This window comes from Octodon degus, unplaced genomic scaffold (assembly GCF_000260255.1).
Source record: "Octodon degus isolate 3935 unplaced genomic scaffold, OctDeg1.0 scaffold00009, whole genome shotgun sequence".
Lineage (NCBI taxonomy): Eukaryota > Metazoa > Chordata > Mammalia > Rodentia > Octodontidae > Octodon > Octodon degus.
The window spans coordinates 20,922,631-20,933,680 of NW_004524585.1; positions in this window are offsets into that span (position 1 = coordinate 20,922,631).

Consider the following 11,050-nt stretch of genomic DNA (forward strand, 5'->3'; position numbering starts at 1 on the left):
AAAACAATCCTTATCACTAAGAACAAAACTTGAGTCATCTACATACAAAATATGGACAAAAAGCAAATCAGCTAAATAAGATTACATAAAGAAAATAATTAATATAATGAACAAATTCCCTCTTTAAAGATAATTTCATCCAAATTAAGCATGATTTTGGATATATAAACAAAACAGTCATTAATGTAAAAAAAAAAGACTGGTAAAATTCAAACCACGCAGGAATTTTTCAAAACAGTAATGAGAAAAACAGAAAATAAAGTAATTATGACTTATTGACTTATTTTAGAAGTACATAAGTAGAGTACCTAATATTTCATACTCTACACATGATATTGTTTGATTACCTATGTAGCAAGAGACTAGTAAATTTCAAGCAATATAGAAGAGGTTGGCCAGTCAAAATTGGTAACCAGCAGTATATCAAATTAAGAGCAAAATTAATTTATCTTTTAATGGGACAGAAGGTGAATTTAATTCTTTTGTAAATGCAAGGAATTTAACACTCACTATGTTATGCACATTCACTGCTAACATTCTATGAAGGCAAATATAAAAGTTTCCACATTTTGAGTATTAATTTATTAGTGTTTTTACCTCATTTAGCACATGAAATCACAGCATTTTACATTACTGGGATCACTCCTTTCTCTTTTTCAATAAAATTGATAAACACAAAATATACATTACTCAGGAAAAAAGACTTAAACATCTTTTTATTAAGCATTCATTCATATCTAGATAATATACACCTTAATGTACCTTCCATACTGCATTCCTAATGATAATGATTTTTTTTAGTGTATTTGGTTGCTACAGGGTCTCACTACATGGCTCGGACACACAGTGATCCTCCTGTATTTTCAGCCTCCCAGAGCTGGGATTACAGGCCTGCACCACTATGCCCAGACTCTGTGGCTAGATCATCCCTCTCTGGGGGCAGAACTGGAGTGGCATGTGATGCGGGGATCCAACCTCCTTCCCTGCACTTTCTTAAGCTTGCTTAAACAGATGCTTTAGTCCGCTGAGCTATCTTGCAGGCCCTGATGAGTTTTCGTGCCATGTACTTAAAACCCCAGAATATTCTTCAATGATGTTTTCAGATAAAGTACATTTTTAAATTATACAAAATGCTTCAGTGCATTTTGGGGGGCCGGCTCAGCCCATCCTGCTGGGATCTAACCATGGTCCCCTCAGCCTGCCTAAGCTTGCCTAAGCAGGTCTTTTAGACCACTGAGCTATCTTGCTAGCCCTCAATGTATTTTTATTAGAATGACTTTTATAAAATGTAAATTTCTTTTTTAATGATAAAAAGTTATCATTAAATGAATGTGAGGGATTAGGATGTAACTCAGCAGTACAGTGCCTGTCTACCACTGGTTACCTATGCCAATGTGAAGACCACAGTTTACTCACAGGAAAAATGAACATTTTTTTTTCAAAAATGAAGTAAATTGGAAAAAAAAATCTTCAAATGGGAACTTGTAACTGCAACCAAGAGATTATTTCTAAAGTCTGGGAAATAATAATAATATGCATCTAAAATAATCACTATTAAATTTGTGATACATTAATTCCTGTACAAAATATTTTCAATGATGTTTATAAATAGAACCTGCCATGTGTAACTACAAAGCAATTAAAGCTTAAGTTGCTCGTGCGCTTGTATTAATGCCCTCTATTTGAAGGTTGCGAGAAACAGAAGCAAGTGTATAATCAAGGAAAAATGACTAGAATGAAAATTAAGAGCTACTGCTAAGAAATCCTGAGTAAGTAGTTTGTTACAACAACGTATTAGGTGATCCTGAAATATAAGGAGGTTCTTACAGAGAGAACAGATCATTTCTGATTCATGTTCTTGAAGGTGCTCAAAGATACAATGTAGGATCTCTAATACAGATTATTCCATAAGGTTCCTGATGAACTCATGAAGAAATAATACCTTGACTATTTTAAACTGCAAAGTTAGTAATTATTTTACTTAAAAAATACATGACAGAGATCATTGTATGTCACCAAGATGATCTTGAAACATCTGCGAATCGCAACAGCAGGATTTAAAGTGGTAGCGACCTTCCAACCTCCCACAGTACTGAAGCCAGAGACAGGGTCATCAGGAAGGCTATAAACCACTCTTTGTGAGACTCGGAACATAAACACACTCCTCTCTTCATTTCCTAGAGTATCACCTTCGTATAATTTATCCTTTATATATTAATCCCTTTCAGTCCCACATTCACAGCATGCACTCACCTTGCTCTGTTCACTTTGTAGTCACTGGTGTTTTAAATATGTCATCAATGATAATGCTTTTTAGTACATGAAAAAGCTAAAAAGCTGGTGCAAATTCAAATCTTAACTAGCTTGTCCATGTATTTGAATCTTTTAATTATTGGACAATAACAGGTTTGTATAAGATGAATCAATGTGCTTTTACAATAAATTTTAGCTAAACCATAGAATACACTTTAAAAACATCTACATAATTAAATTTAGAAATCACATTTAGTTTCATTTATGAAAATTTACTCTTGGGCCAGCAAGATGGCTCAGTGGAATTAGTGCTTCCCTAGCAAGCGCAAGGACCTGAGTTCAATAACCGGTTCTGAGAAAAAAAAAATTACTCTGATTATTCTCATGTGTTTTGTTCATCCTCCCTTTGGATATTAAGCATAATGTAGTTTCTCTCTTACATTTTTGATAACTTGTTTTAAGATAGATTTAGATTAACTGAATAGTTTCAAGATATTTGAGAGTCCTCATACATTCTACTGCCAATTTATTTTTATTATTAAAAATATACATTACTGTGGTACTTTTGGCTATAACTAGTGAATCATAAGCATTGTGCCTTGTCAATTCCATGTCTTACTCATATTTCCTTAATTCTGACCTGTGTCCTCACTCCATGTCTACTCCAGGGTCCCCCTCAGAATATTGCACATCCTCGCATCCATTATGGCCCTCTTGTCCCTGACAATTTTGTTTTTGATGACTTTAACAATCTTAAGGAGTGTTGGGCAAGCATGTTGTAGAATATCCTATGGTTCAGCTTTGTCTTTGTACCTCATTGTTAAACTAGAGTTACAGATTTTAAGGAGCAGAAACACAGAAGTAAAGTAGTATTCTATCATATTACTTTAAGCAAATATTAAAAGCATTACTGTTGGTTCCTAACCTTGGTTACCGGGGTGAGTGACTATTGGTCAATTTCTCCTGAATTATTCTTTTTAGTTTTTCTAAACTATAGTCTTGGGAAGAAGGACACTAGTGGCAGCCCATACTTAAGGAATAAGAAGCTATGCATGATCTCTGGGACAGGATTAGAGACTTTAGAATCTCTTTGCCCTTAGGATTTCAATAAGTAGTAAGGAACTTTCATTTTTCTGTAGAAGAACCAATTTGATTTGCTTGTTTGTGTGTTTGTTTTTGTATTTGTTTTGGGATTTTTGCTCATATGTGTTTGTGTGTGGGGTGTGTGTGTGTGTGTGTGTGTGTGTGTGTGTGTGTTTGCTTTTTGAGGTAGTATGTCACTGTGTAGTGCATTCTGACCTTGAAGTGAGTATGTATCTCTGCTTGGCCTTGAGCTCAAAGCAATCCTCCTGTCTCAGCCTGTCCTCTACTGCTGGGTTTGGGCATGCGTCACACCTCTGGCTCTGAAACATTAAATTATACAGCTACCCACAAACAGGAGAATAATTTTGGGGGGTCTGAGAATCCAGTGGAAGAGTTATAGTATTGATCATTATATTATAAAGCCTGAAAATATACAGAACCAAGAGGGTAACATGGACAGTTACATTTTATTTCAGTAACTCTTTCACCAAGGAAGCCTGACTCAGTGCCTGAAGAGACCACCTTGATTCACAATTTCTCCCAGAGAAAAATGAGATGATTATAAATTAACAGTTACCTAACACCCTTGAAAAATACTAATAGGCTGACTTTGTCAAACCATGATTAGAACAGTGAAGTATTAGCATGGTTGGATAAATGCAAGAGATGAAAAAGGATGCAGAGCCTAGTAAATACTTCAAGGATGCCCAGGAGCCATTCAGTATACTTACAGTGTGGGGCCACCCACCCACTAGAGACACCCAAAGGCCTCTTACACCTTGGCCCCATTAGATCAGCTCCCCAAAAGACAGCAAGAAATATGGAGTGTAGACATTTATAGGAAAGAATGGAGGCCTTCCAGAATCCATACCTGAGCTAGTTTATGGAGATCTTTCATTTCTTAAGACAAATAGTGAAAGTCAATGAAGGAAAGGCTTTCCTCAAGTGTGAAACTAGCAGACATTAAGAAAGATAAAAAAAATCAGAGAGATATGACGCTACAAAAAAGAAAACAATATCCAGTAACCATCCTGCACCTAAGGTCTGTTAATTGCCTAAAAAAGAACTCAATATAACTAGTTTAAGAAACATCAGTGGACTATAAGATAACACAACAAACATGGAGGATGGGTAAGACATGAACAAGAAAGATTAATGAAGCAAAAGCATGAAAAGTATTCATTAAAATAGATTTTGAAGATAAAATACAATCAGTGAAAAAATATGCAATATTAACATAGAATTTGTGAACTCAAAGATAGTATAGATTAGAAAACATCCAGTCAGAGGAAAAAGAAAAAACCCAGTAAACCAAGGGAAAACTTATAGAATACATAGGCAATGTCAGGACAGTTATGATTCATATCATAAAATATTCAGAGTTGGACATGAGAGAAAAAGGAGCAGAAACCTTTTCTAAAGTAATATTGGCTGAAATCTTCCAATATCTGTGGAGAAATGTGGACATCCCAGTACATGAGGGTCAAATGTCAAAAATCAGCTTCTATACAAAGAAAAAAATCAAGATTTATTATAATCAAATCCCAAAAGTAGAAAACTTGAGCTTCAATTAAAAACACCTGCAAATAGACTTAAAAGTTCATTATAAAATGATTGAAGAAAGCCAAGAATATATAACAATGTTTGAGCACCAAAATATATGAGACAAACATCGACAACCAAAGGGGAAGATGTTGAGTAAAATAATACTAGGAGAACTCCAGAATAATCCTAGAAATAAATGAGACATCTGCAAGCTGTGTATAATGAGTGGTTATTATTGATAGCAACATTAAAATGAACATAAAGTACTAGTACTTTCTCAAAACCCTGATTTCAAATTTTATGTGTGAATATCCAAAAGCAAGACCAGAAGATCCCATCGTAATTCAACTTATAAGATCTTAGAGCATTTCCATATTTTTTTAATAGCAACTCTGGCATTTAGGACTTATAGCAACATTGTATGAAGGGACAGTTTTCCACATTCTTCTAAAATGTGTTATATTCTGTCTTTTGACACTAGTTGTTCTTACAGGTGTGAGGTTACATGCAATATTTAATATCGCTCCCAAATATATAAAGAACTCATATAACTCAAAAGCAAAAGAGAAACCAATTTTAAAAGGAGAAAAAATAATTTGAATAAATATTTCTATAAAGAAAGCATAGTAAAAGCCAAAAAGCTTAACAAAACATAGTCACCATAATTAATCATCAGGAAAATGGAGACCAAAAACATAAGGCATGTAACCTCACACCTGTAAGAACAGCTAGTGTAGGATCTTCTGGTCTCACTTTTGGATATTCACACATAAATTTTGAAATCAGGGTTTTGAGAAAGTACTAGTACTTTTATGTTCATTTTAATATTGCTCTCAATAACCAAGATTCAAAGATAACATAAATAGCCAATATCTAAAAATAATGCAATTGTTTTATTTAAATATTTAAAATAATTTAATTATCCATGTTTAAATAAATAAAATGTGGTTAATAAATATATCACAATATTTTAAACTTAAAAAGCAGGAAATTTTTCAATATGCCACATATTAATGAACTTTATAAATGATATGTTAAGTAGAATAAACCGCTCACACAAAAACAAACACTGCATGATTCCACTTATGTGAAATATCTATACTTATAAGAGGATATGAGGTATCTTGTCAATTTCATAGCATCAAAGACTAGAAAAGTAATTTCCAGGCATTAATCAATGAGCATAAAGTTTCAATTAATTACAATGATTAAATTTTTTTAAATGCTGTATATGTAGTCAACAATATTTTTTTGTTTTTTGTTAATGTATTTAGTACATGGTCTACAGAGTCTTACTACACAGATCAGACTGGTAGTGATCCTTCCTGTCTTTCAGCCTCCTAAGAGCCAGGATTATAGGTGTGCACCACCACACCCAGTCTCAATCACCATCTCACCTGCAGCTGGGGCTGGCACGGCATGCTGGGATCAGACCCCAGCATATGCCTAAGCAAGTGCTTTAATCTGTTGAGCTATCTGGCCGGCCCAACAATATTGTATTATACACCATAAATCTTTAGAAATCAAATATTATGCTGTGCCCCTACCACAATAAAAATACAAATTTAGGGATTGGGCAGTTAGCTCAGCAGTCTAAGTGCCTACCTGGTACACATCTGTACTCTCAGCTGGGAAGGCTGAGACAGGAGAATCCCTATGAGTCCAAACTTCGGAGGAAGACTTTATCAAATAAATAAATAAACCAACAAATATATAAATACTTAATAGGATTTTTAATGTATTTAGTTACAGGGTCTACAGGGTCTCACTGCACGGCTTGGACTCCTAGTGATCCTCCTATTTTCAACCTCCCTAGCACTGGGATGATAGGCATGCGCCACCAAGCCCAGTCTCAGTTGCCATCTCAGCGTGCCTGACACAGCACACCAGGGATCAAACCCCAATACCTGACCCTGTCTAAGCAGGCATGTTAATCTGCTGAGCGATCTGGCCAGCATTATTAATATCCTCTTAATAGGATATTAATAAATACCTTTTAGTTGTTCAAGTTGATGAACAAGATTTACAGCAACTTTACCAATTTGCTAATTTGGAAAAAATTAATATGTTAAAATATGTAAATCAGACCCACACAGGTAAGCATTGTATTGACTCACTAGTGCAAGAACCTGAAAGAGTAACTAAAATCTGAAAGATACAATAGATATTGTGAAAAGGAAAGAATCTGTTCAAAGGAAAGGAACAAGCAGGATGAAGGAAAGGACAAAAGAAAGATGGACAAAGGCATACTTATGTATATATACAGAACAGCTTGTAAAACTACATTTCTGATTTCTGTTGGTCTACTGAAAGGAGAACTTAATGCTTAAATTTTTCCTCTCTCCTATTTAATTTTTACAACCGTTTGGGACTAATTTTGCATGCTTACATCTCAGTAATCTGAACAACTAATTTGAAAACAACATGAAATATAACAACTATTGTCAAATTCCTATTATATTGTTTAGTGAAATTATGTGTCATTTCTAATTTTCTAACTATTATTCTATTTAAATACATAGATGTAGCTATGATTTCTAAGTTCACTCCTTTAAATACATTAACACCACTCTGCCTAACTTCATGATCCTTATTTTGCAAAACACTGTTTCAATTAAAAATAGTGGCTAGTTGCCATGTTTAAACAGTGGTAATTTTTTCTCTCCCAGCTGAATGCATGACTGAATATACAACCTGAGGATAATTTATAAACTTTACCTTCCTTTAATCACCATAAGAACAACATAACCACCAAAAATGAACTTCAATAGCTTTCATCATAAGAATTTATGCATCGTGGAAATCAAATTTTATATAGTGGTATTTTAATAATTAAATAAATAAATTCTCCATCTCATGCTTATTTTCACCATCCAAAATGTTTTCCAGGTAAATGCAGAGTAAAATTCTGTGAAATTTTTAATTCGTGTAGTATCAGAACTATTTCCCAGAAGAAATCAGCAAGCATGTATAATCACATCTGAACTCTGATAGTAGAACATTTGCAATTTGCTAAAGCATGGAAATCCTGGGGAATTGTTACTAGAATTTGTTCTTATGATTATAAGAACCTGTGAGATATTTGAAGCTGACAAAATGGTCTATTCTGAAATCTAAAACTTTAAGTTTATATCCTGGCATAAAGCACCCCACGCTGTGAACTTTTCATTAATACTTACTGCTTGTTCATTTCTTTTAGTTCTGTTCTTTCCATTGGTTATTTAATTATAGAATCATACTTAAATTGGAGGAAATAAAACATGTGCAATCTTTAAAAATACATGTTTTACACTGAAGGAATATATTTAATTAATAGTTGTGATAGAACATTTCCTCCTGATGTGTAGAATTCATTCTAAAATACAAACTATATGTTCAAAGGTCACTGACCCTAATGGACTTGCAGTAGTGAATATTTTTATTACTTAAGGGATATTTGCGTTAGTCTTTGTAGGTTTATATCAAATGATTGACATGTGCCACCTCACTTCCTTTATCTTCATTCTATGATGTTTGCACAACGCAACTGCCTTATGATGGCTCTGCCACAATATGTCCTTGTCATTAAAAGACTCATAACTGTAGAGGTTGCTACTAGAGGTTGAGCCAGCGGTCTCGCATTTTCTTTTCTTCTTTTCTTTTATATTTCATTCTTTTTTTTTTCTTTGAGTTTTGGGATGTTTCATTTTATAGATATTTCATTGGAATAATAAAGTTTACTAGCCTCGTCAAGGGTTTATTGGTCCATTCTTGAGTTTCTATTTCCAGAAATTCAATTTGGATCTTCTTTATTGTTTCCATTTCTTTACTCAGCAGGTTTGATGACAATTTTGTCTTTTAAAACTTTATCTAATACAGTCACAATAAGTATTATAAACATTCTCTCCTAATTCTACAACAGTGTCTGTTCTGTGTCAGGCTTGGTTGAATAACATCAGTGCCCTTTAATGGTTATATTTTGCTGTTCTTTGAATACCTCAAAGATATCGGAAATTATAATTATATATAGCTTTGATTGAGTTATGCTCTGGCACACAATTAATTTATTTGTAAAAGGTCAGCTTCCTTCAGGACTTCCTCTTAAGACACATTAGGCACAGCCAAAATAGCATTTACCCTTTAGATAGTTATCTCCCACTACTGTGACAAGCCCTTTCTGAGTGCTGTGCTCAACACCATGTATTATAAAGCTCTCCAGTTGACTTGAACCCAGGTTGCCCTCCTGTTCCTGGGTGATCTATAATTACTGTTTCATGCAAATCCTTTTGGTTGGTTTCCTCTTCCACCTCAAACAGTTCCCCAAATATCTGTCATTCCTCTGCTGAATGGCAGGCTATGGTGCTTTGCAAATCTCCAGCCTCACTGAGTATCTTTTCTCTCTGGTGTTCCGATGCACAGACATAAACTGTTTGGTGTCCCTGCATCCTCAGGTTTATATCCTCATTCAGAGAGTATGCTAGATTCTAACCTGAAAACTTTTCTGAATTCTAACCTGGAAACTTCCCAAAGGCAATAAATTGTGGCAATCTTTTAGTTAGGCATCTTTTGTTCTATCTTTGTTGACTTCCTCTTATGGATTAATGTTAATGTTTTTTTAAAAAAATACTTCATCAATTTTACCTATATTCCTAGCTGTTTAAGAGTTATTCTTGTCACACCTCCTTCATCAAAGGAAGGCTCAAATGTTCAGATAATTTCACCTGGAAATTAAAGGAAGAAAAATGGGTGAAAAGTGATTACCTAAATTCTTCCAAGTTGCATAGAAAGATGCTAGCAAAAACCTACAAAAGGAATGGAGAAAAAGTGGCCATAGGGGGCTGGGGAGATAGCTCTGTGGTCTATCAAGCAAAAGGACCTGCCTGGCAAGCGAAAGGACCTGGGTTTGATCCCTGGTACTGTGTGCCATGCCAGCCCCGAGCCAGGTCAGCCACTGAAACCTGGTGAGGTGGGGCCTGCCTGTAATACTAGCACTGGGGAGTCCGAAACAGGAGGATCACTATGAATACAACCTACATAGAGAGATCCTGTGCCAATAAATTTTTTAAAAAATTATAAAAAGTGGAAATAGGTGGGAGATGAAGAGAAAGGTGTACAATTCAATAGCAAAGGTTTTAACTAGAGACAAGAGCAACGTTCTGTGATATATTAGAGTGGGGCAAGGAAAGGAATTGTGTTTAGGATATCTTTGGTGTCCCATTATAGGATGTTTAATAGTGAAGTAGACCTGGATGAATTCTTACAATTAAGTTATGACCATGTGTATATACAATAATTTATTTCAAAACGTTTTAGGTAGGAACTAGAAATAGGGAAAGTGGTAGAGAGCACAATGGCATTGGGAACAAAGTTCTTATTCTTGATATTCATGAAACATGAAAAGTTAACAATTACTTATATACATGAGTAAGTGAGCAAATGAGGTATTATGAAGGAGAAAATCAGGACTTCGGCCATTTCTAGCTCACCCGTGAAGTGGGAAGGTAGTTGGCTAAAGGAAGGCTAACACGGGTAAAGTCAAGTATGAGAGAAAAGTAACAAAGCATGACCATAGACATCAAAAGATGGAAGAAAAAGCTGGTGAATGTATGTTAATATAGCCACTATAGAAACCAATGTGTAAGGGCCAGCCAAATAGCTCCGTGGATTCAAGCGCCTGCAAGCAGGCATGGGGGCCAGGGGTTTGATCTCCAGGCCTGCCATGCCGGCCCCATCCCACGGGCATGCTGAAATGGTGATTGAGACTGGGCATGGTGGTGTGCACCAGTAATTCCAGCACTTGGGAGGCTGTAAACAGGAGTATCGCTATGAATCTGATCTAGTAGTGAGATCCTGAACACCCTGTAGACCCTTCCCTAAAATACAGAAAAATAAATAAATAAATAAATAAATAAATAAATAAGAAAACCAATGTGTAGAATCCTTAAAAATCTAAATCTAGAAACTGCATTTTATCCAGCAACTCCCTTTCTAGTTATCTTCCCAAAAGATTTCAAAATATTATACATACCATGTTTCTGGTAGCACAGTGAAAAATAGCTGAATCTTGGGAAAGGCATCCGTATCCATCCACAGGTAAATGGATAAAGAAAATACGATATTTATACACAATGGACTATGATTTTCCCACAAAGAAAGATAATTTAGAGGCATCTGTAGCAAAATAGATTCA